Source organism: Ammospiza nelsoni, chromosome 3 (genome assembly GCF_027579445.1).
Source record: "Ammospiza nelsoni isolate bAmmNel1 chromosome 3, bAmmNel1.pri, whole genome shotgun sequence".
Lineage (NCBI taxonomy): Eukaryota > Metazoa > Chordata > Aves > Passeriformes > Passerellidae > Ammospiza > Ammospiza nelsoni.
This window is the reverse complement of record NC_080635.1, coordinates 105391263-105417246: the sequence shown is the minus strand read 5'-3', so window position 1 is coordinate 105417246 and position 25984 is coordinate 105391263. Positions and strand designations below refer to the sequence as shown.

Genomic DNA, 25984 nt, shown 5'->3' with positions numbered 1-25984 from the left:
AACACATAACTGAGGCTGATAAGGCCTGAATCATTCTGGTTTGATTCATTAAGCCCCTGAACTGAATGTCAGTTCACCTTTTTCTGTACTCAGTGTTAAATTCCAGTATGAAGTCTGGTCTTTTAAAGAGAGATGTCTTACCTGAAAATCAATGTACAAATCTAGACTGGCAGGCAGATGTTTTACTGAAACAGACCCTGAGCTAAATATCTGACTTTAGTAAAACTTAAGGCATGTGGATACAGACATTTTATTTGGTTCACAGTTTGAATAGTTTAAGAAGAAAGATTAAGGCAGGGATGAATTGCTGTGTTAATGAAAGCTGATAGGTCTTGGAATGGGCTGTAGCAACGTTGATCTGGGTGTCTCAAAAATGTAATGTCATTATCCAGGCTTAGAGATTATAACTGAGAAAAAGTTTCTTTGTGCACATGAATTTTTTTCTCAAACTCTCCTGATTATTAGATTGCACGAAAGACTTCAACCTCACAATATGTAATGTATTATGAGACAGAGAGATGAAGAAAATAAACAAGCAGACTTTCTCTGAATTAATTGCAATTTTTTTTTCCTCCTTCTGCTTATTCTCAACACACAAAATGTGGCCTAGTTTCAAAGGTATTTTGAGAAGTGATTCTTGGTTTAAAGTAAGAATTCACAGACTCCAGGTAATTTCTCTTTGCAAGCTTCTTGAACCTCTTTCCACAGTGTCTCTGATTCTGTGGGACTGCAAGGACAGAGGAACCTGCAGCGACCACTCATGTCACCTCTCTCAGGACACAAGCCAGGCTCCTCTCCATCTCCATGCCCAGATAGCTCCTTCATCTTCAGAAACTTATCCAGTCCTGGAATGGAAGCTTTGAGACATTCATAAAACTTCACCTGGTTATTATTTTAGATATTAATGAAGCTCCTTTTAAAAAATGTTTATACTTTTTTTCTGTAGCTTTGGCTTCAAACACCTGGATGTCTTTTCCTGCTGAACCAAAAAGCCATGCAGCGTAAGAGATCTTGAAGGTGCCTGCTTGCAGCAATCACTGCTTAATGATTTTTGTTTAAATAATATGCAGTATAATTTATAATATATATATATATTTATATAATATGTGTTCTATAAATGATATTATTTTACGTAATAAATAAATCAATAAAAATTAAGATTCTGGAATCTTTTACTATGAGGCAATTTTTTCTGAATGTTTACTATGACTTGAGCTTTTTCTAGCGTTTCCATCTTTCTCTTGCTCAAAGCCTTGGCATTCCCAAGGCCGTGTTTCCAGGGCAGTGGAAAACCCCAAGGCAGGTGAATGACTGAAAACCACTGATCTAACTACAATTATTTTTCTTTCAGGAGCAGCTAAACAACACACTAATGAAGGAGAGAGGCAAAAATCAGGATGCACTATGTACCTCATGCATCACAGATGTGTTCCAGCTGTTGAGGTGGAAAGGGAGTCTGCCAAGCTATCCAGACCTGCTTTGCAACAGACAGCATTTGAAAGCTCCAGCTTAATTGAGAAGAGGGCAAAATAAAAAGTGAGGAGGAACATGGGGAGGTATTTCATGTCTCTCTCTAAGTTAGCATGATGACAGACAGTCTCCTGAGGGGCATCTCCACTCAAGAGTTTGATACCTGTAGTGGAATCCTGCCACATTGGAGGAAGCTTTGTTTTGTATTATATTGCCTGTTCCTGCAAAGTTTATGCAACGTGAGTGCTGTTAAATCATCAAAGTCAAAATTGTCTTCCTTTGGAGAATTTTCCCCTTCTGTTTCTTCTGTTCTTGTTGCTTCAAGGATTGTTACAGTTAAAAAATTAAAGTCTGGATCTCTTTTCATTACAGGACAGTTTGTAAATTCCAACTAGGCATTTCTCAATTTGCATTTGTCATCCTTCCAGCTAATTTTCACTGCTGCAAAACAACTCAAAATATTGTTTGAAGCCCTTCATTGAACTCTTCTTAACATGACTAACACAATTTTCCTGTAGTGTTTCGTTTCACTCTGGCCAGTGTTTATTATCATCACAGAAGGCAAAAAAGAGGGGAAACTCTGCTTGTATGCACAAAAATAGAATGAAACTCTTTAAATAATATGACTTGGAAATGTTTTAGACCCTCCAAAATTTTATGTTATTAAAAAAAAGGGAGCTAAACAAACAAATCACAAGGACTGAGATGAAAGAAGGTAAATTCACAAATTTTCCTGTCTTCCATACCTCTGCAGTGATTAAACAGTAAACCCTTTAGCAACCAAGTTACATTTTCACTTTAAAAAATCTTCAGCAAAATATAACCTTGCAGCTGTAAACATATGTCTGAATAATTATTCTGGCTTTATATCAAAAAAACCACCTCTGCCAGAGCAGACAGATTTTAATTTAGCATTCCCCCCAGAGCTCTGGAGGGCAAGGTGGATGATTGAGAGGGCAAGGTGACTTGGCTTCAAGGGCTATCTTTATTTGCATGAATGAGTAACCGTAAAGCACAGAAAATATCTTTAAGTAAATTCTGCCTGTCACTGACAGTGATCTAAATGGAATTATAGTTGCATGAAACTCTTTTTGCTAATATATATATATTTTTTTTCTGTGAAATATCTCCCCCCACCCGTTTTAAAATGATGCAAAAAAATATATGAGAACAAAACGAGCATTATCGAAGAGCAAGCAAGGAACATGATTAAGTACAGAGACAAATATTTCAAACAAATGGAATTTTACCACTCCTAGGCTGGATACAGTGTTACAACTGCAAGCCTCCCATTTAAACCCCAAATAGATACTGCAGAGCCCATAACAGCCAAGTCTGCTCTGTAGTGCTCTGCTAATGTAGCCCAAAGGTGCCTGGAGAGGGCCCATGCCAGATGAGTGTCTGAGTTAAGTCTATTTTTACAACTGCAATTTAAAGCTGATGAGTTTCTGTACAAAGGAATTAGAGTTGGGAATGTTCAACCTGAATAAGAGAGAAGGTATAAAGAAGGGAGGGTGCAAAGAACTGAGGCATTTTTCAGTGGTAGTCAGTGGCAGGATCATGGGCACAAAACTGAAACACACGAGGGTCCCTCTTGGACATCAGGAAATGCTTTCTTTATGATGTGTGTGACATGGGTACAGGTTGCCCAGAGAGCATGTGGAGTCTTCATCTTTGCAGGCATTCAAATCCCAACTGGATGGAATCCTGCTTATTGCTAATTGTTTATCACCTACCCTGATAAGTTTCCAGGTTTTGGGGGAGAAGCCTCTTCCAGTGAGCAGATATCCAAGATATCCAGGTAACCAGTGAGTAGATATCCAAGATGTGACCTCCTTTATGCACAATTAATTTATGATTGCGATTTTCCTCTCTGTCTATACGCATCATTTGCTGAGAATTTACTGAATAGATCATGATGGTTTGGCCATTTTGCACCTGAAAGTTACAAATGGAAGGAAGAGTTGTAGGTTTTATTGTAATTCTGAATAGTTTCTGCAGAGACTGACACGTGGGAGCAAATGCCATCTATCAATGCAGCTGAGGTGACATTGCTGCAGGACAGCCAAGAAAAAGACTCCCTGACCTTGCCTTGCTGCCTCCTCAGCCAAGTTTAGTGGCTTTCTGCAATTGTTTCTGGAGCAGGAGGAAAAGCTGGAGATGTTCTCAGAGCCCTTCCCATCTTGGGAAGCCACTGCTTGTCAAGGGAAACACAAAAGCCAGCTAAACGGGCTGCAGGCTGGTAAGAACAGAGAAACTACATGGTATTTAGAGATGGATATGACTCTGATAATAATTAAAAACCATTTCCCAGAAAAAAAAAAAGCACAGCTTGCATTTATCACCATATGGAGTAATATGAGCCAGGTCTGGGTGTATGAATAGCAGTAACCTTGTAGGTGTTTTGCAGTGAGATTTGTTAGCCTGGTGGTCCCACTTTGGCTGCAATAATATATTTTTTTGGTGACAATTCCTGGCTTCTTTTTGTTTGGTCTGTTCTATTTAATAGCTTCCTAATTCCACTAAATTAATAAAAGAAGAAAGTATTTAAAATCCAAAATAATTAATGTTCAAAGCCTCAGCATTTTCGCAATTTTGCCATGATCCATCACGGTTTGGGGTCATTTCAATGTTATTCTTCTCAGCTCTATGAAATGTCACTCACAATGGGAGGAACACTGGGGAATACTGCTAAGGACTTGTCTACATGGGGAAATTCATCAGCAGAATGATGCTGGTGTAATAGACAGTGGTGTTTCATTGGCATTCACCATGTCACTACTGATACGGCATATTTAAATGCATGGGAACTTTGAAAAACCTCTATTTGATTATGTTATGGAAAGAAATTGCATCTTCCTTTTGTGCTCACCTCTTAAAATAAAAATGATTTTTAGAGGGTGTTTACTGAGTTAAGTAGAAGTGCAGCAAACAAAGTTCATTTTAAAAGATACACGATTCTGAAAATATGCAACTGGTAAGAGGAAGACAAGATAAAAATGTCAGTCCAGTCTTCAACAGTGAGGAAAATCTAACATAGAAAGCAACCAAGAAGGGCAAAGGTTTTGGTATTTCTTTGTATTTTGTGAAGGATTAAATGAGATGGCTAAAGCAGTCAATAAGAGGAACTAATGGCTAAGGACTCTGGCTAAAATGTGAAAGAAATTTACATGAAAGTTGAGACATTTCAAAACAGCTGGACAAGTCAGGGCTGAATAGCTTGGGAGCTGACTGAAAGAGCTGGAGAGTTAGCAGGCCTTGGGGAAGGGAGTGGGCAACTTCAGAAGTGTGGTGATGGCAGCTTGGGGATCTATTGTCTCTCTTTAAAAGAGAGGGAGGGAGGGATTCCAGGAATTAGACTTATTTTGACTTAATTATTTGATTATATTTATAATATTATATTTAATATATATTTATTTTTGATTATTTGATCCATTTGCTAAAGGATCAGCCATCTAGATAAGAACTAAAAAAGCATCCAACAGCCAGTACTTGCCTCATCAAGCCAAATATATCCAGCCAAAGTAACTGATTTATGGGCAACAGACCTCATGGAGGAAATAAAATGATATTCAGGATAGATCTTGATTCCTGGATGTACCACATGACAGGTTCATGAGCAAATTTAGAAAAAACAATGACCTGTATGCAGATGGGTGAATGGCTGACTGGAAAGCTGGCCAAAGAAAGCAGGCAACCCTTCACTGCTACACTGCAAGTCTGCACTGATTGCAGAGAATTGGGAGACTTAGAGAAATACCAAACTGAGAAACTCTTTAAGTGCATTGGTGGGCAGGGCTAGAATCCAGAATTACATTGAATATTTTAGGAATTTATCTGCAAAAACGGAGTAGACTTTGATAGATGCAGGCTCCTACCCTTCACAAGTGTGATTGACCGCAGAAATGCAAGGAAGGGAATAAGTGTCAAGGGAACAGTTTGGCAGCAGAGGAGCTGGAGGTTGGGATGATGAATGTACATCCAGAGCATTACATAAGAGTAATTAAAGCCACAGATTCAACATTAGCATGCAGATATTCAGATAGCATGGTGCTCAGCACTGGAGACCCGTGTTAGGCACCACCATATTCCAGAGAGAGGAGGGGCCAGGGAAGGGCAGCAGGAACAGGCTCAGCAAACACGACGTTTGCAGGAAAAATCTCACTGTTGTTGTCTTTGTTTCCTCTGATAAAGAGATAACAGCAAGGACATGGGGCAATTTTACTGCAAAAATGGGAGGTGTTTGAGTTATCTGGGTGTCCTTTGGAGATCAGAGAAGTCCTGGAGGTGTGTACCAGACATGGGGAAGAGGAGTTTTCTGTCAGCAAGAGCAGCTGGGCACTGGACACCATCCATGAGAAGGAGTCAGTGGGTAGGGTCTGAGACATTCAGAGTGGTTTTCTTCCATTTGCAATATAATGCATCAATGTGCTAAGGGCAATAAGCCATCACTGCCTTGCCTTGTCATGTCAAACATCTTCAATTTCTCCATGAAATAGGAATTGTTTCAAGAGCCTTTTGCAAATTTTGGTTACTTTCACTCTGAAAAGTAAATTCTTCAAATTTTATTTATTTTTTAAAATAAATGTTATGGTCTTTACTTAAAGGAGTGTCATACAAAATATTGATTGAAGTCGTGAAGTTTTTATAGAAATTTTTAGCTTTTGCTACTTATCTGGGATTGAAACTTCTGCTGGATCAAACTCTCTTCTGTTTGTGCATTTTAATAAACTGGTTTGAGATGGTTTTATTAATCCCCAAAATAGCTTAATTAAGTATTACTGGGCTAATAGAAGAAAATTGGAAGTACCTGTACTCAGTCACACATCATGTTTATTGTACTAAACTAGCTTCTTTAATTTGTGCTTTTATGTGACATTTTAAAATGTCAATTTGCTATTAAGATAACATAATAGTTAAAATAACATTCATAGTCTGACCATGTAAATACGTAATGCAGTAAGAAAATATTTGCACTTAAATGAAACTCAAACAAACACAAAGTAAAATTTTTAGATTCCAAACTACATTCTTACATCACAATGCTGATTTTTTTTAAAAAAAGGAAATTCACAGAATTTCACCTATGATTTCATCTATTATTTCACCTGCAGCTATTTACAGTCAAAGCAAACTTTTGATAAGCAATACATTTTCTGACCATTTCTGCTTCTAGTAGAGATGAGTTATATGTATAAACAGCTAGCCTTTGGTACATTTTATTAACAAATACGACATTTTAATAATATCTTTTATATTCTTGCATTTATTCAATCTATGAATACTGTACTTTTATTTTGCAGTTTCCCGGAATTGCTGAAGTTCCCATTTCTACATACTGACTTTTTATGTTGGTGTTCATAGTGATTAAGAAGCTGATTTTAAAAATACAAACTAGGCATAGTTTCATAAAGGAAGAGAACTTATGATGTTCTAATCAATTAGAATTTGCAAATTTTTGTTTGCAAATTTTTTCCACCTCTGTGTTATATATATGTATGTATGGATTTGCAAATAGTCAGGAAAAAACAGCCCTTTTTAGCAGTTGAAGTAGCAAGACTGAAGAAAAATGGTTCTGCAGGGAGCAGAAGACAAACCCTAAATCCTGCAGTTAAATCTTAGTGAAGAGTGTCCCAGTACCTTGTCTGAGGTGGAAAGGGCTTCACAAATAAAATGCAGATGTTCAGGATTCAGTTAAGAGTTTATTTTCTCTCAGTGACAGCTCTTGCTGCTTGGGTTTATTGAGGAAATTAAGAGGTAAGATTATGATAGAGAAAGAGAAGGACTCCCAGGGTGCCTGGGAAAGTATTTGGAAAATGCCTGTCTTCTCTGCTAGCAGATCCTGTGTGCCCCCACATCACTGACCTGAATGAGAAAGTAAAGCTAAATCCATTGCACCACTTCATTTCAGCTGCTTTCTGAACTGATTTACAAGAAAATATGCCAATTAATTGCAAGAAATATTAGCAATGTAATACTGATTATTTCTACTAAGGATCTTTTCCAGGAGTCCTCACACGAGTCCACTGACTCAATCTGTACTTTTTTTTTCCTCTGGCCTCCAGGTGACATGCCAATGAATTTTAATCAAGTTATTACAAATAAAAAATTAAATCTGCAGTTATGGTAGTCAGAAAATTTGTTTCAAAATCAGAACTGTTTGAATAACTTCAGGAGGACTGGGCTCCTTAAACAGAGAAAAGACCCACCAATGTCCTGCTTCTCTTGCTGTTTAGGGCTCTGCTCAAAGGCATAGCAAGCAATCTTTACCAGGAGACCTCTGAGGACCTCTGACTTTCTATTCCATTTAAGCCCTTCACTGGAAGCCCTCAGGACAGACGTTTTGTGCTGGTCACTGGCTCCCAGGAACAACACCATGTAGACAATGCCTTGAACTATGTTAGCAGCACTGTGGAAAAAATGATGTGATTCAGCTTGTTTGGGCAAGGGAAGATGGTGCAAAGTTCCTGAGCAGTAGGGTTACAGGGTGATAACTCAGTGAAATTGAAGCATTTAATCCATGAAGGATAATTAATAGCACCACTGGTTACTGATTCCTGTTTTTCTCATTGTTCCAGGTGGATTATACTTGGAAGGGCAGCAGGCATTTAAACAATGTGGATTAACACTGGACAGCACTAAAATCTAAACCTTAGATATGATGAACTGGCAAAAATCTCATAATTGTTGTTGTTTATCATATTAATGTTGGTAGCTAGATGTAGGGTAACCATCCCTAAATTCAATATGAATTTTTGCTTAAGCAACCACTTATATTCACACCTGACAATCTCTCTTATATTTGGCCAATTCAAGGAAGCAATATTATGCATATGTATGGTATGGTTTAATTTTTTATATAAAGGCAGTGTATAACTATTTGCAAAACTCTTTCTGAAGGTTGAAATTATGATGAATTACAATTATTTCCCAGGAGTACTTTCTTTTTTCTTGTAGAAGTGTTTATAACATAATCCCAGATGGCCAAAACCATGCTTTCCTTACATGCAATTCCATTTATCACAGAGGTACTTGCAGTGTTTCAGTGTTAAGAGTGGTCCAGCTGGGAACTTACAAGGGTGATGGACAGAAAAACCCTGCAAGGTCTGGGGCTGAGGTTTGTGACTAGATATTGGCTTTTTATAAGGTGTCATGGTAGAATCATGGAATAAATCAGATTGAAAGGGATGTCGGGAGGTCATTTAGTCCAGTGCCCTGACTGAAGCATGGACAGATGTAAGACAGCAGCCTATCTCCAAGGAAACATAAGAGCTGGGATCCCTGCCCCATACTTCATTGCCCATGACCCCAGATTATTATCAGCAACCTGACAGGGGGTTTTGGCAAGTGGCTGATTCATACTGAGATCTCCAGGCTCATTATAAATAATAAGTGGGTGCTAGGTATTCACTGTAACTTTTCAATTGCTGGTGCTGCAGTTCAGACTGAGGGACATTTTAGGGATGATAAAAGACTCCTTTAAACCACACAAATTCCCTGTACATTACACCCTTATGCTTCCTTTCCTCTGAAAAGTCTCCAAGCATCTAACACGCAAACATGGGAGCCCCAGGGCTTTGCCTTGCTTCTTGCTCATCAGCTGTGTTGTGCCCACATTGGAGAAGCTGAAAAGCCCTTCTTAGCCCTGCTTCATATCTAATTTATATGTATATGGGCCCTTTGGGGTCTTCTCCAGAGGTGGACACTGGTATCTGCGACTATGGAGGCAAGATGGTTTGTGATTTCTACCAGGTACTTTATACATGCAAAGCCCACACTGTCCCTTCTGCAATGTCATTGCTGTGAGAGCTTCTCCAGGGGCTCTTGTCTTCAGTGGTTCAGAGTATTTTTTGAGGCCCAGGCAGAGCCTGCTCTCTGTTGCCCTAAGTCTTACCTAAATTTCACTTCCTTCACCTGTCTTAAAATGCTTGTTGCTGACTTGCAGCCATCCATCCAGGCAATTCCCATCTGCCTGGAACAATAAGCTGCTCTCCTTGTTTACGCCTCTACCAGTCGTAGTGTCATTGGTGAGTTGTACAAGACTTTATTTTATCATCTATACTGCAGATAAAAATCCAAATGTGCTCCTGCCTGTAAGCCCTCTTGTCTAGCAGTGGCCATCCTTCACGTTCCTCCACAAACACTGGAGTTTAGACTCTGTTCTTAAGGCCTGATACCTGCTCTGCTTTTCATGGGTATTTCTAAAGGAGTTCAAAGTGCAGCTTTAAGTAAAGGCAAAACAAAACTCTTTAGATTTTGAACCACAAATAGCAAGTAGCCCAAAGTTACAGAAACAAATATTTTAAAGCAGCAGGAACTGAAATGTCTCTCTGTTGTATTCACCCATTCTCAGTGTTCTGCTTGCATCTCTTTATGTCTGGTAGTATCCCTAAAGCTGTACAGTAAACTCCTTTCAGTGATGGCTTGAAATGTTTGATATTATCTAATGTTTTATGAGAAACACCCAGACCAGGAGGCAAGTCTTGGATGGTTAAAAAAAAAAAAAAAGAGAAAGATTAGATAATGTTTAAGTTTAGTTTTTCAGATTGCATTGAAATAAATTCTCTTAAGAGATGCGCATTGTGGCTTTAAGGTTTTGAAACTATGGCATCTAGCTTCAAGGTACTCTTGATGTTTGCCAAAGCATCCTCATCACTATGTAAACTATTTCTTGTTGTCTTCCTGTAACACTGAGGAGAGAGGAATACACAGTATTTTTATTTCTACAGGTGTGTCTCTACAGCGTGTCTCCCTGTGGAGGCAGAGTACAGTCCCCAGCCTTGCTGGTGGGACTGGAACAATCTGAATTTCAGCTGGGCATTCAGCAGTACCAGTGAGACCCTGCTGCAGAGAGACAGAGATTTGCTGAAAATAAAGCTGCAGATATTACAGAGGGTGTCCTTGGTGAGGTGCAGGATCCCCACAGCCACAGCTGGCACTGCCTCCCCAGCCCCCTCCCCACAGGCAGGGGTGCCACAGCCCAGGACAGGAGCCAGGCTCAGGGAAAGCAGCATCCTTGTGGGCCCTGGGCATCTCCCAGTCTCCATGTGCTCCTCTCACAGCCAGCCTGGGGCAGGAGGCAGAGCCAGCCATTATCCCAGGGACACCTTGGGACTGTGCAGCTCTCCCAAGGGTCTGGTGTGCACTCATGTGCCACGGGGGTGTGCCCCAAATCCTGGCACACTGACAAGGTCAGAAGGCCCCACAAACCAAAGGAGTCCTGGCTTGTAGGCACATGCTGTTTCCTGTCCCAGGTTAGCATGCAGTATTATTTAAATTCAGTGCTTTCTGGAAAGGCAGCTTTAGCTCATGATTATTTTGCTAGGAGAAGAGTTCCCTTTAGCCCTTTACCTTTTATGGTGCTGCATTTTTCTGATAATTCCTATCACTTTTGGAGCACACCAGCTCCTGAGGGTGGACCAAATCTCTCCTGAGCAACATATTTGCCTGGCACTTCTAGCTGCCCCATGCTTGCTGCCTGCACCCAAGCACAAAGCTCAGCCAAAGCCACATGCTGCTTGCCCCCTGATTAGCCAAAACACTGTGAGTGGTGGCTGTGGCTGAGCAGGATCAAGCAAGAGCAAAGCCCAGCAAAGCCCAACAGCTTTCCTTGTATCCCTGCTTGTCAGCAGAGGGATGGAGGCAAGTGTGGTGCCTGTGCTGCAAGGAGGTGAACCCTGCAGGCATGTGTGTGCAGTTGTCCTGCAAATCAAATGTGTGCTCTGATAACACAGAGCTAATGCAATTTATGGGGTGCCAGCAATGAGTGTTTGGCCTAAGATGTAAATTCAATAAATGGGGAGGGGGGAAATACATACATACATACATACATATATATCTGTACATATATATGCTTTTTTTTTGGCTTCCACTCTTGCTTATCTCAAGCCAGTTAAAAAGAATAAAATCCCCAAGTTTCTATTGGACTTTGGATGAAGCAGAGACAGCATATTTTCCCTGTCTCTCCTGAAGCATCACACCCCACTTTGGGAACTTCATTTATATGCACATCATATTCAATCTGACTGACTCCTACTGTACCTTTGAACAGATCCAATCAGATACCCATATGCATGTAAATGAGGTTCCCAGAGCTGCGCTCTCTGTGCCGAGGAAGAGGAGTTAAAGAGCAGCTCTTCTTGAAACTTGTTACGGTGACAATCTCATCCTGCAAAACACAATAAAACCTTCCCCATCCCCCCAGCCCTGTTCCCCAGCCCTTCGCTTTTCTCTCTGCCACACATGTCAGGAGAATGCCCTGTAACTCACTTTTCCAGGCTGAGGTAATTTATTTAAACATGGATTATTTGAAAAAAAAAAAAAATGGGAAGGGATACAGGGTTTGATTTTAATCCCTGCTAACACAGAGGAAAGAATGCTCGTGTCACAACTCAGTGAGTGTAAAAATTAAAAAAGGCTGAGACTATTGTTTGAAAACAGGCAAAATAATTAAAATTATTATGGAATAATCACATATCACACAACAACCTCCCACTCTTCTGAGCAACAATCCAAAACAGCTCCTCCAAAGCAGGCCCAGGGGCAGAGGTTCTGTATATCATTCAAAGACCATCTGTCATTCAATTCCTGTAGCCCCTTTCCACTATTCTAAGGGCAGGCTGAAATTTAGTCCTGGCATTTCTTTTTCCATTTGCTAACAAACAGCAGTGATGGCAGATAAATATGGCAAACAATAGGTGTTTGTAATGAACTGGAAAGGGATATGGATTTTTGGAACTGGCACCAAGAAGTTCCCGGTCCCGCGCGATGCTCTGGGGACCCCCAAAGCCTGGTTCTGCCATGTGGCTGCACAGACAGACATCTGCAGGCTGTGTTAGGCTTTCAAGAATTCAGCCAACCTGCTAAGGGGCTGATTTGAATAAGATCAAATTTAAGAAAAAAAAAAAAGGAAAGACTGAAAGCTAATTCCATTTCAGGGTAGGATAAAAAGGGACACAAAAGGATCATGGATATACAGCACAAGCAGTGCAGAAAGCCCCCTGTTCTAACAATAATCTCTATTTTTTTTTTTTTTTTTGTTCTCTGCTTTTCTTAACTCATTCAGCATTTCCCATTGATTCATGTAAGGGAAAAGCAGCAATGGATCCTGCTTTTATGCTGTTCTTTGGGAAGTCATGCGTGTTAAATGCTATTTAAGCCAATGCTCATTTTATATTTATTTATTGTTTGGAGACTGAAAATGAAGTGTGATCGTGCCGAGTGGAAGCCGAATGACAGAATTACTGCTGCGCGTCCCTCGAATCGATACCGTTTCTTTTCACAAATGAACTCTCTGGGAAGTGCTCAGCTGCTGGCATCACAGGGATGCAGGGACACTGCTGCAGTGGAAGGAGGATGTGGGACCGTGGTGCCTCACCTCTGTTCTGCCTTTGAGGGGCCACCTGGGCAAGGGGAATGCCTTCATCGTGTGCAACAAATGAGATGGAGGGGCAAATAATGACAAGGGAGCAGCTGGGCTGTGGAAGTTTTGGGTGTTGGGAGGACACCCTTCAACACCCAACCCAGCAGCGAGGAGACTTTGTTTTCCTGGATTGCTTTTCTGGTTTGTGAGGAAGCCATGCAAAGGGCTGAATGGCCCCTTGTTTGGGAGGCAGGCCAAGACTGAGGCAGGCCACGGCCCAGAGTGGTTCTGGACTCGTCTGGATGTGGCTGACAAGCCATTTCTCCCTAGAGGGAATCACCAGGAAATCTGTAACAGGTCACACAGGCACTGGGATGAGATGGCCTGTGTCCCCATCCCCCTGGCAGTGACATCCTGCCCTGCCTGTAAAGGGCATTCCTGTATGGCACAAAGTGCCCACAGCTGGGCTTCCAGGGCAGGGCAGGGCTGAGCTGCATGGCTGGGGGAGGGAGGCTGATCTTCACACCCTTGTCCGCCCCAAGCACGGGGCCAGGGAGAGGAGGGCCCAGCCTGGCTCCCTGTGCTCTGCAGCCCTGCAGGGAGGAAAGGCAGTGAGGATTTGGCCCCATGCAGCCTCCCTCTGCGGCCCTTTCCAGGGCCTGGGGCTGGTCCAGCTGTCACCATCACACAGCAAACCCTTCCATGGGGGCTCAGCCACCTGCACTGGCTCTGCCTTTACCCCAGACTGAAGGGCCAGCTCCAGTGGCCTGCCCCAGCTGGGGTGAACCAAAATGCTTGAAAACAGAGGAGTTTTTGCAATTGTCACCTTTTTGCAATAATTTTCTTGCACACATAAATAAGCCAAGCTTTCTCCTGCATACTAGGAAGGGAAAGCACAACTCCTTTGATGCTGCCTCTATTTTTAGAAGCTAGGAAGTCTTGGGTACAATGGGAAACAGGGAGAGCATGTATTCACACAGATACAATCTGGGTCTAGTATAAAGCTGGACTAGTTTTCAATTTTAATATAGATTCTAAACAAGCCTTCTAATAGCTCTCTTTTGGTGTCTCTAACTATAAAGTGTGGATAATTCTTAACAACAGGTGTGCTATCAGGCTTAATTAATTAATGTAATGTAATTAATGAGAACTTGAAAGCAAGGTGACATGAAATGCAAACTAGCACTATAGCAATCAGTCACTTTTTCCAAGTTGATTGTCTTTGCTACCACTAAAATGCTCCTCTAGAAGAGCTTGTAGCTGCTTGTTTCAAAGTGGAAAATGATAAGCAGCATGTGTGAAACAATATGCTCTTAATATTGCAGTTTGTGAAGAGCTGACGACTTTGTTAGATGGTTTGCAGATGACTGAGAGAGGACCCTGACCTCCAGAGCTTTCTATACTGCTTTTTTATAGCTTTTGCCCAGGAAAAGAAAAATAAAAGACTCCATGTTTCTCAGAGCTGGGACAAGGGATACACAGCTGCATTGCAAAATAATATTTTAAAGCTGAATTTTACTGAATACTTCACTTTCTAGAGATGCCTTAGCTATGAACTCTCTTTTATACAAGTTAGACAGTCAGAACCTCAGAGAAATTCTTCCTCCAAAGAATTATGAAAATGAAATTAATTTGATCGGGGGAAGTACAGTTTGGATACTAGGATAGTGCTGCTCATCCAGAGGGTCATCAGTCACTGGAACAGCCTCCCCAGTAGAGTGGTCATGGCATCCAGCCTGTCAGAGTTCAAGGAACTTCTGGATGACATTCTTAGTTACATGATTTAGTTTTAGGTAGCCCTGTGCCCTTCCAGCTTGAGATATTCTGTAACTCCATGATAAGGCTTTATATTTCTGTCAGGAAGAGCTGAATGCTGGGGGAAAGCTGGTAACATCACAGAAAAAGATCATGTTGGACATCTGGATTAGAAATCATGACTGGAGCTGTGGAATTTGCTGAAGACAAAACTGTGGGGCTCCAGATGAGCTAGGATCAATTTGGAGCAACCTGGAACAATAGTGGCTCTGTCAGATCTGCTTTCAATTGCTCCCCACGTGGCACCATAATTTCACAAAATTATCTGGGAATGGCTGTGGTTTCTCAGCAAAAGGAAGAAAGGCTGTACTGTACACCAAGAAAGGACAGCACCAATCTGTCTGTGTGTCCGTTCATCAGTCAGTCCTTAGACCTGCTGGTTTTCATGGGGAAAACCTTGTAGATATCTGATTGCAGACAGATGTATACATACCCAACATGTTTGGTACAGGGCATGGTTTAAATAAACTGATAAAACACCTTGTTTTTCCTAAGCTTTTGCATTACTTCAAGAGAATAACAAGTTATTGCTGCTTACCTATGCTAAATGAGCAAGAGATGAAACTTCCTCCACAGTCCCCTGGGCCATCTCGATACCTCATGATCATTTTCAAAGGGTATAATTTACATGAGATTTTTTTTCCCTGCCTTGTGAGCCATAAATTTATAGGGAGCCCCTCTGAAAGACTTACTGCTTTTGTGAGGCCTCAGATGAAGTCAATCAAGCCAACCAGTATAAAATCCAAACTCCAATTAATTCCATCCCTGAGGACCATGTTGTTTGCTGTGGAGCTGGAAGGTCTGTGGGGTATAGGCTATCTCATTCCTGGATGGAGAGGGCCTGTGTTGGACAAGGGGCATTTTTCAGTCCACAGCTTGATTAGCTGTATGTGCTCTCTAAGGAGGAGGAGATCATTCACAGCAGTGTGAGTGTGCCATCCAGGCCCTTAGAAAATGATAAATAAATAGCTGAGGGGTTACTTTCCTTTTTTCCTCACTTGCTACTCTCTCTACTTGCTACATTCAATTATTTTTGGAAGCTGCATAATAAGCAAAATTGTACATTTCAGTGTTCCCAGACGAGATTAGAGAGGATTAAGCATCAAGGGGTGGCAGCTGGTCAGTTTATTGCACATTTTTAATGTGGAAATGTTTCTAAATGAAAAAATGAAAGGTGGGAGGTGGTAGCAAACTCAGACTCTTGCATCTGCTCTCTAGAAAGCCAGCACATCCGTGGAGAGGGGATGAAGGGCATGGATGATAGGGCAACTTCATGGAGCTGATGTGGGTGAGAGGCCAGGCTAAGGCATTCACAGCAGACCTAAAACTGGGATAGTTTTAGTCAGGGGCCACAGAGGGCCCTGGTGAACACCAGAGCTGTCAAAATATTGGTGCTGAGCATTGTGCTTGCACACAGCAATGTGGTGGTGGCACCACGGAGCCTGGCTGCCAGGACAGGATGCTCTGAGCTCGCCCCTCCCTGACCTCTCGTTGGAGACCGGCCACCCGAGTGTCAATTAGTGCTAATTGTGAGGGGCTCTGTTTGTCATGTGGCCACCTGTCCTGCAGGAGCCAGGCTGAGACCCCTGGCAGCCTGTAATGAGCAGCTGTCAGCCTCCAGCCACACTCAGGCTGGCATGCCCAGGGCTGCATCCGAACATACCTCAAGGCGAAGGCGTACGGAGCTGGTTCCTGGGAAATATCTGTGTCATCCCCATCATGTCTTAAGTGTAACCTATATTTTAAGGGAATAGAAATGTGTCTTGGATTTTTTTTTTTGGCTAATTAAATTACACCCACCTCTGTAATTCCAAGATGTGCATTAAAGAGTGTAATTAAATGAAAGCTCAAGTTGCTAATTAGAACAATTCTTGAAGGGATACATTCTCCCAGTGATACTGGTGTAACCTCTATATGTGAATGATATGCATCTTGGCATTGCAAAATATGTGGTTGCTCTTATGCAAGACTTTTCTGCAACAACAAAAAAAAACTACAGAAGAAAATTTGAGAGATCAATTGATTCTGTGCTCTTTGCTGAAAGGCTTTGTTTGGCAGTGTATCTTCTGAAACACCCCAGTAGGAACATAGCCCTTGATGTGTGGATTAAGGGTTAATGTCAGCGTGGGAAACCTTGACATAAATCCTAAAATGTGCTGAGGAGAATCTAGTGCTGCAGCTCTGGGTTTGGCAATTCCCAGCACTCCTTCTTCCCCCTGTCTTTCCTGTGAGGTCCCACTGCTTTTATATCTCCTCCTGATTCTGCAAATACCTTTAAATGATTTCAAAAAACAGTCCTATTACCAAAATATCTGTGTGTGTGCACATATAAGCAAGGGTATGATGTTCATGGTAGGGCTCCTGTTTCAAAGAAAAGGTGCAGCAAAACTCCATGGCTGTGGCCCAGCTCAGGGGCTGACAGTAGCACACTAAGATTTTCCACTATTCCTGACTGTGAGGGCATCCAAAAGTCCTACATAGTAGTTTTTAAGTCCTGCTTCCCAGCCATGAGTAAGGGGACATGATTTTTTTTGCTCTGCTTTCATGTTGCTCTGGGGCACTGAGGAGCTGAACGTACATGAAAGAGGAGACAGTGGCTGGTCTGTAGTTTCCTCATGAAATTTTAGGGCATGTCTGGGTAACACTGTTCCAGAAATGAGAAGGAAAATTTCTGGCAGTCAGATGAGGTAGAAATATCTGTGGATTAGTGTGGTCCAGACGCTGACCTGACATTCCTGGACACTGGGAATGGAACACCTTGGCAGAGGAGGCGATGACACACTGTGAAACTCCGCTTGCAGACAGGGAATATGGGCTGCATTCCTTATGCAGGGTAGCTGTCTCTCTGGGACTCTGTTCAGAGGGAAAAAAAGAGCATCTCTCTGCCTTTGCTTTTTTCCAACAGCATGCCAAGAATAGCTCTGCAGGGACTGAGCAGAGGAAAGCTGATTACACCTTTTGATTGATGGTGCCTTACACATTTAAGAGCGATTTCATACAGGAGCCTGATTTACTTGCACATCAGTTCTAGAGAAGGGCCCAGAGCAAAGCCCTGGACTCAGATGCCTCAAGCTTTTAGGAAATTCAGAAGGGCATCTGAATTTTCATGTATAAATTGCCTTGTACCAATTCTTCCTTTAACTGTGAATCTACTCTCTCCTTCTATTCCTTGCTCCCCAAGGCCCTTTCCTAATAAACCATCTCCAGAGTAATTCAGGATGCTGAGGCCATTGATCACCATGTAAATCTCACAGGGCTGGGCACACTGCAGCCCTGTGTGACTCACACTGCTCGGACCGAGGCCATGCCCTCTAGCTGGCCCACAGTGCCCTGGACAGAGAAGCAAGCTCTGTATGGAAGGTATCTCTCACCTGCAGGAGAGCATGCTGAACCTCAGTGCAAGGGCTACAGCTGCAATTGATTTCTGCATTTGTTATTTGTAAGGCATCTGTGTTGTTGCCTTTACTGTAAAATGCCAGGTGATTCCAAATGACACACACTAGAGACACTTTGTGACATGCAAACACACAAAATTACATGTAGAATTGTGTGTTTGACTATGCGGTGAAGACAGCTGCTTCATTTACAGATAAATTTTATATCTGATTGTTGAAATTAATGCTCTTATACTTAATGTTTACTGTAATGTGCTGCCTGAAAATACTTTCTTTTAGTCCAGCACCAGCATGGAACCAAGTATTGGAGTATAGAAAATGGTGTCTAAAAATAAGAGTGATTATAAAAAGGGTTAAAGTGGGCAGTATTTGCAGTTTCATTTATCACAGTTGCTATCTTTGCACAGCATAATAAATGCAAGCCTTAATCCTATTAATAGTAACACTTGTGCAGTAATGTGTGTTGCTGGATGCCAGTGCTTTTCCAAAATACTCCCCCCATGAATGAATGCAAAGGGGCTGGATTGTCAGCCCTTCATCTATGAAGGCTGTAAGGCTGGTGAAGTGTCTTATCTACTCACTGTATATTTTCTGTCCTTTTGCTGTGGTGGATTTTTCACTTTCCTTGCCAAACTTGTAAGAACATCAATCCCCCACTGCCTTCCTTGTCCCAGCTACCTGCATTTTCCGCTGTTGGCATCTGCAACTCTAAGGTGTGGAGGCAGACACCATCCTTTTAAGCATATCTAGCCTTATAGAAGCAAAAGCTACTGGGTTTTTTTCAAAAAACAGTTTTATATCAGTTTTTCAAATGAAATGTATTGAATTAAATAACCTGCTTTTCTCCAAAGCTACTGAGCTTCCATATTTGAAGCTGATGGAAACCATGGTAGCTCAGAGACCTCAGATAAGCAGCCAAAACTTATGTTATGGTCTGTAATTTTTCTAGTCTTATTATGGGGATGCTAACTTTCCCCCCCATTCAAATCTCTCTGAGTTAAAGCAAAGCCTGGGAAAGAAATTGTATTTTATTCCATTTAGGTGAGAATTTGGAAGGTTGGTAGAAAAGGTACCTTCAGTAAGATGCAAGATTGCAAGATAATCAAAGCCTGGGTGAATATTATTCTTCAGAGGTTACTAACAGATGACTGATGAAAAAAAAAAAAAAAAAAGGAAAGGAAAAATATTTCTAGAAATTCAAAACCCTCATTTACAGTATTTCATCAGCAACATGGCCTGACTCAAGTTGCTGGAAGGTCCAGGCATGGGCTGGGACATTGTGGCTCCAGAGACTTCAAAAGCCCTGAAGAAGAAGAGAGTTTCTGACCTGAAGTACAACATATAGAAAGAAGACCAGGAGACACACAGGTACAGACAGACACAGGGCCAGCAATACTGGTCATCAAGAAAAACAGAGGTGCCAGGAAAGGTGAAGGAAATCAGGTTTTGTAATGCTGCATTTGAAGTGGAGATGGAGGAATGAAAACAAGCCCCTGGATGCCCAACCATACAGAGCTCCTTTTCATCTCTTGCATCAGCATCCTCAGAAACTGTTGTCATTATAGTGCAAAGAGTTCTATTGTCATTATACTGCAAATGTTCCACGTTGCTAGAGTTTCATAACTCCTTGATGTTTTCTTGCAGCCATCTCCTCTAGGCACTGACTCTTCCTTGTACTCACAGCAGCCAACTGACTCCAGCTCCCCTCAACCAACAAATTCACTCTTTTATAACACTCTTCTGATTGGCCTACCGGTGTGGCCTGTTAACATCAGGCCTGTTCCCAATCTCTAATAATTAGCTCAGCTGCAAATCTTTAGGGGGTAAGATTACTTTCTATACTACCTTTATTTACTTATGTTCTATCCCCCTACAAGAAACCAAGTGGATCTGGGCAGGATTGAGGATTACAGGTAATTTTTCTATCAATGTCACTTGTAAGGACACCTAAGGACAGTGCTGCCAAGGACAAGGAGATAGCTATGGGCAAAGACTGGTAAATTTGGTGAGTGGGAGGAGCAGTAGGAGGATGCAGGAGGAGGAAGAGGAGCATCCAAACTCAGGAGGCACTGACTGTAGCCATGAGAGTAGGGCACATATTGTCTGAAAGTCTTGGGAGGAAAGACACAGAGATTTATCACTTGCATGCATCAAAGGAACTGCATAGATCAAAGAGGATGAAAATAAAGAAGGAATCTTGTAAATATATGTGTTGCAAAAATACTTCAGGTAAGGGGGCGAGTAAGGCTTTATTGCACTCCTCTACACTGTGAAGTGCTCCTTTTCCAAATCCATGTGCTTTCATATGACTCACACATCCTTTAGGTTTTCTTTTATGGGCAAAATCTTGCACAGACAGGTAGTTTCTGAAGCAAGATGGGTCCATGCCCATACTGTGCAGATGTCACTGAAATCAGTAGAAGTGAAGGCATTTGTCTGAAGGGAGGCTGGGGCTTGCACCTCCAAGGTCTGAGCTCCTGATTGGGCCTCTTTGTTTGAAAGCTGAGCTCAAATGGCTCCATTTGTTCTTCTCTTTTTTTTTCTTTTCCTTCTTTGGCTTCATGTACTGCTTTTAAAACTAAACTGTGGAAAATTTTTAAACATTTGATATGGCATCAAGGAAAGAATAGCTCTGCTGATGGAAGAGAAACAGTGAGAAAAAAAGAATGTTTTTTTCCTTCTTCTGGACTGAAAATATAATAAAAGCCTGGACCTGGTGCGATGCACTATTATTCAGCATGTTTTCTGCTGTGAGATGACAAGAGGGGGGTGGAGGGTGAAGATGGAGTTTCAGCTAATTCCATGAAACTATGCTGATTATCTGAGGTGTCAGATGTATATGTGTCAAGAAGCATTTGAGTCTTTGCTTCTTGTCAGATCATTTTTTAAATCAGGGTGCCTGGGGCCCTTCTCATAAGCAAAAACAGGATATAAGCCTTCCCCCCCGAGATGATTATCAGTTTTAGAAGTACATTTGTATACTTTCAGAAGTCTGCTTGAAATGTAACCTGGCAACTCATTTGGGGAAGGAAACAAATGTCAGCCCAAACTCAAGGCTGAACTGCAACACAAGCTTTATAAATTCTGTCTTTGAAAGAAAAGACAGTGGGTCATCTTTTGTGGCCAGGGAAGCTGGTACAAACTGGATTCACTGCTTACATTTGCTGTACACAGAACGTAGGAGATATACATGCTGCTTAGGAAAGGTACAAGTTAAATTGGAAAGTGATCTACTTGAGCCAATAACTCCTTATTGTGGGGATTCTGTGATTTTAGTAGATTATACTTCCCTCTCTCTTGGGTGCTTGCCTGTAGCTTCAGATGCCAAATTCTGAAGGGCATAAAGCCCACGTGAGTTTAAAAGTCCAATTCTTGACTGTTCTGCTACATACTACTGATGCCTGCATTAGGCATGGTTACAGGGACACCACACAGACTTTCAGACTCCTGTTGCAGAAGTGCTATTCCAAATCTGGCAGCTCAGGCAGGCCTGAGATGTCTCACCAAATGCTCAGCCTTGTGTAGAGGGTGGGAATGTGCATCCTGCCATTCAGAAATGCTATACACTCATTTTCCAAGAGTTAATGAAGACACACAGGTCCAGACTCTAACAGAAGATGTTGCAGCTACCCTGTGGGCAGGGACTGGTGGTTTGTACTACGTGCAAGGAATACTTTTCCTTTGATTCAACTCTGAGTTTGCCCAAAGGTGACTCTTGAATGTTCTTCTTTTCCTTCTTGAAAACCTGTGTGATGAAGTAATAGTTTAGACTGTCCTCCATATGCTTGGAGCCATCTTCTCCAAGTTACTAAAATCTACCCAGAAACAGGTATCTTTGGCACACCAGGGCTGCAGCATCTTGGTAATAATGCACTTACAGCAGGTGATACAAATAAGCCTGTTCATTCCCTGTGCATGTGCTCCTCCCCAGCAGTTGTTCCCTGTATAAATTTCATGTTTCAGAGTAGATGCAGTAAACATGTATGACTCTAAAGCTGCATTGTCCTGGTACATGAAATTATTTTTATTAAAAAATCAGACTTTAGAAAATATTAGGTCTTTTCATTTGGGAACTGGCTGAAAACACCAAAACTTGTTGAAAATGTGACATTTTCTGAATTTAGAGTTCATTCTGCTTGCTGCGCTTGTAGCCTGGGAGGTGGATACCTTTGTATCTTGTCAGAACAAGATACCACCAATGGAATTTTGACTTTGTCCACAGCAATACAGCCTGCATACTGCTCCACAAGGGTGGAACCAGAGTAGGATGAAAGGCCACACTGCAAGGGCTGGCAGTGACCAGCCTGTCCTGAGGTGGTGGAGATGGAAAGAACAGCAGGAGTGGGATGGATCTGGCTGCTGCAGGACCCATCTCCTCTCACAGTCACCACCTTTCTTTGTCACAAGGGTCAGTTGCTACCTGCCTGGTCTTCTCCCTGTGAGGGGACTCACAGCACTGGACAGTCTTGTTCCCTCCTTCGTGTATCTCTTTCGTGGCAAGTATCTGAACCACCAAGTTAGATATTTTATGGAAATGAAGAGAGCGCTAAAATTGCTGTCTGTTTTTACAATGATTATTGAAAGGGCACCTAGGCTACCTTTGGATCTGTAATAATCCCTTATTATTTCAGGTGGCCACATAAAAATAATCTTATTGGTCAAAAAATCAAAACTCAAACCCTGCAATATGGGAAAAAACCCATGGAAATCTTTCATGTGGCTACATATCCTTGAGCACTGTTTTCTTGAATTTAACACTGCCAGGGTCATTCATAGAAGAGCCTTGGTGTGACACCTCCATTGAATAATAAGCTTTGACATCTCTCCACAATCTTTCTCTTGGAGGAGTGGAAGTAAAATCTCTGTCAACAAAAGGGAAAATACAGTGGTCAGAGGTGGCAAAAAGCAACATGGATGACACAGTTGTGTGCATGCCCTAAGCACCATTTAACCAATAAACCATGCTAGTTCATCTGGCAGCTGGACAAACAGTCTTGGCCACTCACAAAAACTATCTGAAAATAGTTTGTACTGATGATGATGAGAAAAGAATATGACTGTTTTAAAGGAGGCATTTACCTGGTTAGTAAATGGAAGGTAGTTGCTACTTGGGACTTTTCCAATGAATTCTTGAAATGCAAAATATGTATTTATTATAAAATGCAATTTTAAATTGGTGTTGATCACTTAATATTGTCCATCAAGTTTTAAAAAATGTAGATTTCTTCTTCAAATCCAAATGTTTGTGCTATACTAATACAGACATCTCAGCTTATATTAATTTAAAATAAGAAATATAAAAGGCTGAGAGAAAGGGTTTTCAGATATTGCATCTTTCAGGAAGAATGGGTTATAAGAATTTTAAAGACTCAAGAGAGATCATTTATTCCAACATAGCAGCATTTTAATTTTGGATGAATCCTTACCTGTGCTGGCTACTGTTACAAAAATTAAGGAAAATACCTTTCTAGAGTGGAAGATGAAGTATGTGCACAGAACATGAGTGCACCAGGTAGGAACATTGCAACAGCTCCCAAATGAAAACCCACCATTCTGAAGTGGGTGCATAACTCTGTGAGAGCACTGGGACTCAGATTTCCCTTGATGCTTTCCTTTCACATGCAGGAAAACCTGCATGGCAGCAGGATTGCAAGTCAATGTGCTGACACAGTGAATCATGTCATGAATATATTTTGATGCTCTTTCTGATAATGTGGTATATTTATAATTTAAATTATAAACTATGGGGAACAAGTATCGTGTATTTTAAAAGCAGCATTTAATAGACTAAGTGTTCAATAAAGAACTGGCACACTCACAGAAATAAATATCTTCTTGTTTCATATATGCTTTGTCAGGTTAGGGATACATTAGCAATACAATTTTTTATGTTTTCACAATGAATTGCTTGTTATAAAGCAATTATAACACTACTGAGGACCCACTTCACTCCAGCATCTGGGACCTATATGTGTACTGTACAGTGGATCTTCTGATTTCTGTTTTTTGGTTTGGGTCCCTGCCCATCAGCCCTTTTCTGTCTCTCTGGTCAGCATCAGTGAACATGTCCCTGCTTAAATATCTTCCAGGCACAATTAACCTACTGCAACTTACAGGTGAGAAAAATCTTATCAGCAGTAAGGCAGTTTTAAATCTCAGGCATCCAGATCTATTAAGCCAGATAGGCCAGAAAAACCAAGCTCCAGAAAAATTTGGTGATCCAATACATAGACAAATTTGGAAAGCTTCCTGGAGACCCAAAGGGTTGGGGTTTTTTTGTTTGTTTGTTCCTTTTTATTTTTCTTTTCCTTGGAAATTACAACTTCTCTATATGCCCAGGGAATTGAGGGGGTATGGAATCAAAAAATGTTCAAATGGCAATGTGATAGTTGGAGACAAGTAATACTGGTAACCACAATGAAACTTCAGTGTTACATTTATGCCTACAGAAATCTGTGTGTGTGCATCTGTGGGAGGTGAGTGGGAGAGAGAGGGAAATGCAAAAATACAATTAATTCCAGTAACCTCCACAGGTATCTCCCCAGCTGACATATATATTCCCAGACAACAAGGAATGTGCTGCAGATTAAAGTGATATATAATTTCCTTTGCCTTTGCCAATGCCCCCAGCCCCATGCACCAGCACGTAGCTCCTCACCTTCCACAGAGCTCAGAGTCAGGCTCTGCTGTCTTCTCAGTACACACAGCCTCAAAGATGCTCATTTTCCCCACCACTCCAGCTGTAATTCCTGCTTCCCCTGCATGACCACTTACTATGCTCTCCCTTTTCCTCTCTTTTTCTCTTCTGTCCCTCTCACAGCTGCTGATCCATCTCTAATTTCTCTCACACCTCCCTGTGTCTCTGCTTACCTTAGCCAAAACTGCCATTCCTCCTCAGTGATGCAGAAGAAGTGATGTCCCTGTGCTGTCATTCTTATTGCAAAGCTCCCATACCTTCTTGGTGATTTCTCATGGACATCTCCTCACAGCACTGAGGGGGCTCAGCCCCCAAATTACAGCTCCCTCCACAGCACAACCAACAAACTCCAGCCCTCTCCTCACCCGGCTTCCCCACTCTTTTGTAGCACTCATCATCTTATTGGACTCAGCTGTGGCCTATGAAGGGCAGGCCTGTTCCTAATCTGTGGTGATTAGTACAGCTGCAACTCCTCAGGTGTGAGATTACCTTCTGCACTATATTTTCTTACATTCTATCCCTCCACATCCCTGTGCTTCAGGTAATCTCAGGTAACTTTTTCTCTCACTTTTCCAAAGCATTCCTAGCTGTGATAACTCATTTCTGCTACCTTCATCTACTCTTTTTGTACTATCCTGCATGGACAGCGGATGAACATGCAAAGTGACCTCCTTGTTCAGCAGTGAAGCTGCCCTCCTCTTCCCTCACCTTCCCACAGGAGTATCCATGACTGTGTTATTCTCCAGGTTAATTGTAAGCCCATCTGGGCAGGCAGCCTTGCCCCAGGGGCATCCCTGGACTACTAAGGCAGAACTCTCTGACTACTTAGAAACATCAGCACCAGTGTTTTCCTCCATGCTTCTAGACACTGTGCTACCCTTGTAAAAACAGATGCTTACCAAACATACAAAATTAAAGCAGCTTCATGGGAAAGAAAGCCCTGAGGACCCCAGGCAGGAGGCTCCTGCTGCCACCCAATTTGTGCATTAGAGGGTGATGAGCGGGAGATGCGCATGGAGCCACACCGCTCTCCTGGTGGTTTTGTTGTTGTTGTCACAACATGGTGGAGAATATCCAGACTTGCCAATAAGGCAAGGAACAATCTCTTCATATTATGCCAGCTCGAATACTAAACCGGCTTACAGCCACACATCTGCATGATCCTAACCTCCCCTCATTACAAGCACAGTAGGGATTTACTTGCACCACACTAGCTGCATGGGGCCAATATTTTTATCCAGCAAA

At 41.8% G+C, this 25984-nt stretch overlaps 1 long non-coding RNA gene across 1 annotated transcript; it reads right to left on the bottom strand.

Annotated features, from left to right (window-relative positions):
• Positions 1-22042: 22042 nt before the first annotated feature.
• Positions 22043-25079, bottom strand: LOC132071852 (uncharacterized). Its single transcript, XR_009418216.1, has 2 exons — positions 24913-25079; positions 22043-22904 (listed from the first exon to the last, which is right to left on the bottom strand). It is a non-coding gene; the product is annotated as an uncharacterized LOC132071852 (long non-coding RNA).
• Between the last annotated feature and the right edge of the window lie 905 nt (positions 25080-25984).